The 7624-nt window shown below is 44.3% G+C and overlaps 1 long non-coding RNA gene and 1 pseudogene across 2 annotated transcripts in view; one reads left to right on the top strand and one right to left on the bottom strand.

Annotated features, from left to right (window-relative positions):
* The window catches only part of LOC116553426, a 24019-nt gene extending 23292 nt beyond the window's left edge, over nucleotides 1-727 (top strand). For both annotated transcript variants that reach the window (XR_004269744.1, XR_004269743.1), the window contains exon 2: nucleotides 335-727. This is a non-coding gene — a long non-coding RNA (uncharacterized LOC116553426). The remainder of the gene's footprint in view (nucleotides 1-334) is intronic.
* A 5040-nt stretch (nucleotides 728-5767) lies between these two features.
* On the bottom strand, nucleotides 5768-7009 carry LOC116553425 (annotated as a pseudogene).
* Nucleotides 7010-7624: the final 615 nt, after the last annotated feature.

Here is a 7624-nt window from a genome sequence, read left to right as displayed (position 1 = left end):
GTATCTCAGTAGAAAGGTGACTTTGAATAGAATGGGAGGTAGGTTTGTCCTAAGCAGTTCCCAGTTTGACTTTTCCCTTTAGCTTAGTGATTTTGGGGTCCCAAGATTTATTTTCCTTTTATAGTACAATAGGCTGTTTCATCAAATGCCTGTTGTTGACCCTTTAGGTGGTTTATGGGTTTTTTAAAATTCAACATTCAACTTGAAGGTCATTTATGTTCCACTTGTACATAAATTCATAGAAATCATGAGTACTGGGTGTTGGGTCAGACCACAACTGTTCACTGTGGGAAGCCTTTACTTCTGTCTCACCTCTGTGCCCTTTCTCCCCTAGACCCACCCTGACTTCAGCGGGCGCTCCTGGGTCTTGTATGCACTAGGTGCTCTGAATGCTGGGCAACTGGAATGGGTTAGCCTGGAGGCATTTAGACTGTCCTTCTACAACCACAGAAGAGCCATCACTGGCAGAGAGATCCTTGGCGCAGTTAAGCAGAGATCCTCTCAGAAGAGCTTTTGAATAAATGAAGTTGTTCTGAATGGCCTTGTTAAAATGACTGCATTTGTCGGAAAACTGGATGTGTTAGAAGGCTGGCTTGGAAGACAAGGTGTCTGAGAAGCCGTCCTGCTACAGGAGGAGTTTCACTGCTGCACACCTAGTCTCATGGGCCTGTGTTTTTGGCCTCTGACTGACTTCACGAAAATAATAAAGGCATTTTCTCTTGTGCAAGCTGTGTGTGCACGTGTGCATGTGCTTGTTGTCAATGGCCTTAAATTTCTTATGCATACTACTCCCCTGTTTTGCACTTACCCATTTTATTCTTTGGAGGACACAACTAGATCTGTGACATTGTATATCCATCGTCTCTCCTCACTCCAGACTGAGGGTGGAGACTGCTGCGCCAGAATGAACTGAGATCACACAGGATTGAGGGCAAGGTGAGGGGCATAGATGTGGGCGTATTAATCCAGGGAGAGGGGAGCTTGAAAGTAGACAGTATTGCCCAAACTTGCAGGGTAATGAGGACTGCTGCCAGCTTCTGGCTTTCTCCCTATCCACCTGTGCTTGCCTCTCCAGTCCCCGCCCCCAACCTTTGCTTGGCCCTAATCTTCCCTTTACCTGGCTTGTGTAGATTGCTATGGCTCTTGACAGTGTTGAGACATTGTTTAGACTCCTATGAGGAAAGGCGATTTTTAAAGCACCTCTGCCACGATTTATAGGAACTAATGCAAAAGGTATCTGCTTGCTCTTTGAGTATAAGAATTTTGGCATTGGCTATCTGTGTAGCACTTTTATATAATAACGTGTAATAAGTGTACAAGTGTCAAATGTATAATCTGGTCCCAACTGTGGAAAAAAGACAATTATAATAGGTTTATAAAATCAATGGGAGGCAGGTTTGTCCTAAGCAGCTCCCAGTTGGACTTTTCCCTTTACTTTAGTGATTTTGGGGTCCCAATATTTATTTTCCTTTCACGGTACAATAGCCTATTTCATCATATGCCTGCCGTTGTTCCTTTAGGTGGTTTATGATTTTTTTTTTAAATTCATCATTCAACTTGAAGGTCGCATATGGTCCACTTGTACATGAATTTATAGAAGCCATGAGTACTGGGTGTTGGATCAGACCACAGCTCTTTTTTTTTTTTTTTTTTTTTTTTTTTTGAGACGGAGTTTCGCTCTTGTTACCCAGGCTGGAGTGCAATGGCGCGATCTCGGCTCACCGCAACCTCCGCCTCCTGGGTTCAGGCAATTCTCCTGCCTCAGCCTCCTGAGTAGCTGGGATTACACGCACGCGCCACCATGCCCAGCTAATTTTTTGTAGTTTTAGTAGAGACGGGGTTTCACCGTGTTGACCAGGATGGTCTCGATCTCTTGACCTCGTGATCCACCTGCCTCGGCCTCCCAAAGTGCTGGGATTACAGGCTTGAGCCACCGCGCCCGGCTGGACCACAGCTCTTGACTGTGGGAAGTGATGGTGGCTCATACCTGTAATCCCAGCACTTTGGGAGGCAGAGGTGGACACCAGTTTGAGCAATATGGTGAAACCTCATCTCTATTAAAAATACAGCAATTAGCTGGGTGTGGTGGCACGTGCCTGTAGTCCCAGCTACTTGGGATTCTGAGGCAGTAGAATTGCTTGAGCCCAGGAAGCAGAGGTTGCAGCAAACCGAGATTATACCATTGCACTCCAGCCTCGGCCACAGGAGTGAAACCCTGTCTAAAAAAAAAAAACCCACAGTAAGGAGCAGAAAGGATAAATGGGAAGACATGGTCTAGATGGGGGGCGGGGGGCAGGGAGCCTGGGAAAGCCTGGGTAGGTGACATGATGGAGAAGGTCCTAAGAATGGGGAAGGGTCCTGGGCTAAGGAAACAGGCTGAGCAAAGACCCTGAGGCAGGCAGGACAGTTCTTGGATTATTGGGGAAACTAAATGAAGCTGGGACAGCTGGGCTCCAGCAAGCAAGGCAGAAATACAATAGGAGATAAAGCTGGAGGGAAAAACTGGGGCCAAGTGATGCAGGTCTTGGTTTTTACCCTAAGTTCAGAGGGACACCACTGAAGAATTTTAACTAGAGAATTGGCATTTTTTTTTAAACCATCAGATCTTTGAGACTCGTAAAAAAGAAAAAAAAAAAAAGGGGGAATCGGCATTTTACTTAGGTGTTTTGTTCTCAGACAGGGTCTTTCTATGTTGCCCAGGCCAGTCTTAAGTTCCTGGGCTCAAGCCATCCTCCTGCCTTGACCTCCCAAGTAGCCTGGATTACAGGCACGTACCAATGAACCTGGCTTCATTTTGTTGTTTTGTTGTTGTTGTTGTTGTTGTTTTTGTTTTTATTTGAGATATAACCTAGAGCAAAGTGTACAAATCTTAAGCACACCACAAAGTTCTACATATATATATACCAGATTAAGAAACAGAATGGTCCCAGCACTGACTTAGTTTTTACACCTCTGTTGCTGCTGGATCAAAAAGTGTGGAAATGAGAAAGTTAGAAATGTTCTGTGTCAGTTTCATAGGGAGGTGATGGTGGTTCAGATGAGGGGGAAAGCAGAAGTGAGAAATCTGAAATGAATTTTGGAGAGAGAATAGAAGGTGCTCATGGAATGAATATGAGCGTGAAGAAAATGCTGATTCTTGTGTTTGGGGCTTGGGCATTGTGGGCAACAGCAGTGCAATTTACGGAGATGGAGAAGACTAAATACGAAAGAAATTGAGAATTCCATTCTGGACATGCTCACGAATGTGCAAGTGAAGTTGTGAACCGGGCCCAAAATACAAATCTAGGAGCCATCAGCATCAAAAGGTGATGTATAGATCAATAGGAATGGGTGAGATTATTCAGGTAGATAGGGTAAAAAGAAAAAGAGAAAACTATCCAAGAAAAAGACTGAAAATTCTAGTATTTAATATCAGAGAGTGAAGGAACCAACAAAGGAAACCAAGGATAAATCTAAGAAAATCAGGAGAGGGTGGGGTCATGGAAGCCAAGAGGGAGAACATTGTCCAGACTGGTGTCCACAATCCTGGTGGAAATGTGAGGATATTTTTGCCCATTTGGTAACATGGAGGTCATGGTGACCCTGAGAAATCAACTCAGTGGAGCACGCTGGGCATCAGCCAGATTTGAGTAGGTTGAAGAGTGAATGGGGGGTAGTTAATAGAGACAGCATTTTTTTTTTTTTTTTTAATGGTGTTGAGATGAAAGGTGAAATCTAGTTTGAAAGAGAAGAGGGACTCAGACTGGTAACTGGAGAGTCACTTGGTATAAAGAATTTTTTTTTTTTAAGATGAGGGATATTAGAGCTTAATTGTTCATTGCTGGGAATTCTTTAGGATAGAGGGTGATATTAATCCAGAAAAAAGTAGAGAAAGCCAAAGGACCTCAAGAAAGTAAGGGGAGATGAGGTACAGAGTAGAGGTGAAAGAGGAGAAGATACATACACATTTTGGTGGGGTTAGGTGATGAAAACAGGGAGTTAGTATTTCTTTATAAATGGAACAAGTACAAGCAGAACAGGGGCATGGGAGGTTTGAAGATTCCATATGAAGTTGTTTGAGGGAGTGAGAGAGTGAGAGCTGGACACTTATGCACAGATGGATGACCAAGAATAAGCGTCTGTTTAAGATTTGTGATCATGAATCAAAAGCAAAGCCAGCCTTGGGTGACTTTCCCTAACTACATGCTCCAGTGCCAGCATGGAGAACACGGAGTTTGTGTTTTGCCAAGGGAGCTGGGAAGGAGAGAAGAGCAAGAGAGCAGCTTGGTGGTGGCCTGTGTGATCCAGGCCAGGCAGTAGGACCAGGGGGTGAGAGGAATGTGAATGTCATGGAGCTCAAGGGAAGCACAGGAGATATCAGGCCTGTAAACAGAGTCTCCAAGAAGGAATTTTTCTCTCCCCAGCGACCTTCGACATTAGCTCACAGACCAGGGCACTTGCCTAAGAAGCAGTGGTGACACCCAGTGACCACTCTTTGAAGTGCACTTTCTTGGTTTTAGGTTGTCAGCAGATCTGGAAGTGTGTGTTAGGTTCCGCGTGGAGGTACCAGAGCCCTCACCATTCTCTCCATGGTTCTCTCTCACAGGACTCTGTCTCATTGATCCTGGGGATTTCAAGAGGATGGAGAGGCTGCTGCTTAGGCGGGTAACTAGAAGTGGACTGAAGGTAATCTGGGGGCTGTTAGCTCCAGACCCCAGAACTGGGCTTCTCCGCTAGGTTCCTGCTGTCCTGAGACAGATCCTGAATCCTGTGATGGCTCTGGGTATTCTAAAGCCCTGCTTGGGTTTAGAAAAATGCCAGATAGTGACATAAGTCTCCTCAAGCCCACAGTTGTCCTGGGGAAATGCCATCGTGGCTGACCCAGAACTCTGTGAGGACTCTCTTCTCAGCACCACCTCCTGAAAGTTGACTGTCCCTGGAGTTCTAAGAGGGTCCCACTGTCTCTGGCTCCACTTGACCCAAGCACTGAGATCTGGCTTAGTCTAGAGGGAAATGCAGATTCCTGCCAAAGTCCTTTGTGTTTTTTTTTTTTTTTGTTTGTTTTTTTTAACTGCATCTACAATTTTTGTGAATTTTACTTTAATTCAGTTCAGGATAGTTGTAATTTCCAGCGTAATTTAATATTTGATCAGGATTTATTTAAAAGGGTTAATTTCCGACTGGGCGCGGTGGCTCACGCCTGTAATCCCAGCACTTTGGGAGGCCGAGGCGGGTGGACCATGAGGTCAAAGAGATCGAGACCATCCTGGTCAACATGGTGAAACCCCATCCCTACTAAAAATACAAAAAATTAGCTGGGCATGGTGGCGCGTGCCTGTAATCCCAGCTACTCAGGAGGCTGAGGCAGGAGAATTGCCTGAACCCAGGAGGCGGAGGTTGCGGTGAGCCGAGATCGCGCCATTGCACTCCAGCCTGGGTAACAAGAGTGAAACTCCGTCTCAAAAAAAAATAATAATAAAAAATAAAAAAATAAATAAAAGGGTTAATTTCCATGGATTTAAAGGATTCATGGATTTCTTCCCATTACTGATTTCTAACAACTTTGTTGCCATTAGAGAATGGGATGTATATTATTTCAATTTTAATATTAATGAGTTTTGTCTATGACCCCACATATCTACTCTGGCAAATACTCAGTGTACACTTGAATGTGAGTGTTTAGTTGTTGGGTTAAACTGAATACATAGACATATATATATATATAACTTTACTGTATTCAAATAAGTTCTTATCATTTGAAAAATCAATTACTCTGTTGGCTCACATTCGAATTATTATTTAGTTCATAACTTCCATAACACATAGTACATTGATCTTGCAGAAAATAGAAAATATTGACAAATAAATCTGAAATTTCAAAATATTTATTGAACAAAAGAATAAATGTAAGCCCCAAAGAAAATATGACAAACTTTATACGTAAAATGTAATTTTCCCCTAATTAATATAATTGCTTTCTGTTCGTGGTTTACAAAATGACTGATGTTTCCCTTCTATCTCTTTGTACCTATGTGTATCTAGCAGAAATGTTCTTAGCTCTGGCTACGGGCATACGGAAACTTGCTATCGATGATTATGTTCAAATGTTTATTTTCTTTCTTCAGAATAAACTAGGGGACTGGCACTGTCTGGATTGATCACAGGACAGATAGGAAGCTCTGATCATCTTGAATTTCACATTTATGAGAAAAAAATGGACGCAGTGGCTCGATAACAGGAATGTCATTGAATGTGTAGATATGGCACCCATCACTAACATTATAAAAGGAAATGGACCTCCTACCTACATCCAGGTAAATCCCCACTCTGTGCAACTGGGGACTCACCCAGAGAAAAGTCAAAGGCGTAATGCTGGCGGCAAAGATCTGTCCTTTTCTGGAACCCACAGTCCAGAAGCCGAGTTCTGAAGAAAGTACAACGTCCCCCTGTCGATTCACAGATTCCTTACAAATGCCCACATCCCATATTTTGCTGGTGCCCACATCCACCTCCCAGTAATGGCGGCAGGAAGTGAAGCGAGAGGTCTCCAGGACGCACAGTGCGGAGCTGAACCTTTCAGCCTGCTCTTTCCTGTTCTGTCTGAAATCTCCACATCGGACGCTCCTCAGGTCTTCAGAAATGGTAAGAGTTGCTGGCTGTGTCCACATCCAAGGTCATATCCACTTGAAACTTCTTCATCCTTAGAATAGATTTCAGCTTGGGCTCTAATTCCTTGATGATGGAAATCAGTGCCCTCAGCTTGTACTTGGGCTTGATGTCATTCTTCTGAGAGGCCACAGTGCATAAGGGGCATAGTACGCCTTCCCCATGGGGCTCCTTCTGCAGTGAATTGATGAATTGGAGGCAGCAGGCATATCCACATTTCAGTTGCACCGGTTCTTCAAGATCATTTAGACAGACAGGACATCTAATTACGTGTCTGAAATGTTCAGCCATGGCAAAGGTCTTTCCTTCCCGAGTTTCTAACCCTGGCCTCCAGCTGCTTCTGCTGACAGCTCAGATCTCTCTCTCTCTCTCTCTCTCTCTTTTTTTTTTTTTTTTTAACTGTTTATACTGGCTTAAACCATGCCAAATGTAGTTTACAAAGGGAAAGGACAAGTACCTTTGTATAGAATATACAGACACAGCATCTGTATAGGGCCCACAGGAGTGTTGGGGAGACACTTTTTTCCCTGGGAAGGGCAGCTCTAATCCCAGGAATGGTTCTCAGCAGAGGCTGGGTGGCCAGGAGCACTGTCCTCCAGCCCCCCATCTCAGCCTCTGCTTCAGCTTGGTTCCCGTTTCCTGCCTCTAACCCCCAACTCCTTATAAAAAGCCCCATGAGCTAAGACTAAGGAGAGGATCATGTCCCTTGGGGCAAGTGCCCCATGTCTGGGAGAAGAAATATACACCACTGAATACCGAGCACATGGGAGAGGGAAGGGACACCACAGGAGAGAGAGAGGCAGATATCCCAGAGATGGATGGGCCGAGTCCCCAGCCAACCCTGAAGGAGGCACTGCTTCCAGGTGTTCTTAAAAAAAGAAGGAAATCATACAACCAAAGAGGGAGGGGACAGGTAAGGGCGAGGAGTTGTCCCATTTATATACAACATTGTAAACATACGTGGTCTATATTACATGTG

This window comes from Sapajus apella, unplaced genomic scaffold (genome assembly GCF_009761245.1).
Source record: "Sapajus apella isolate SASKATOON/1434 unplaced genomic scaffold, GSC_monkey_1.0 scaffold12, whole genome shotgun sequence".
In the NCBI taxonomy this organism is placed as follows: domain Eukaryota; kingdom Metazoa; phylum Chordata; class Mammalia; order Primates; family Cebidae; genus Sapajus; species Sapajus apella.
The sequence above is the reverse complement of the archived record's forward strand: the minus strand, read 5'-3'. Positions and strand labels throughout refer to the sequence as shown.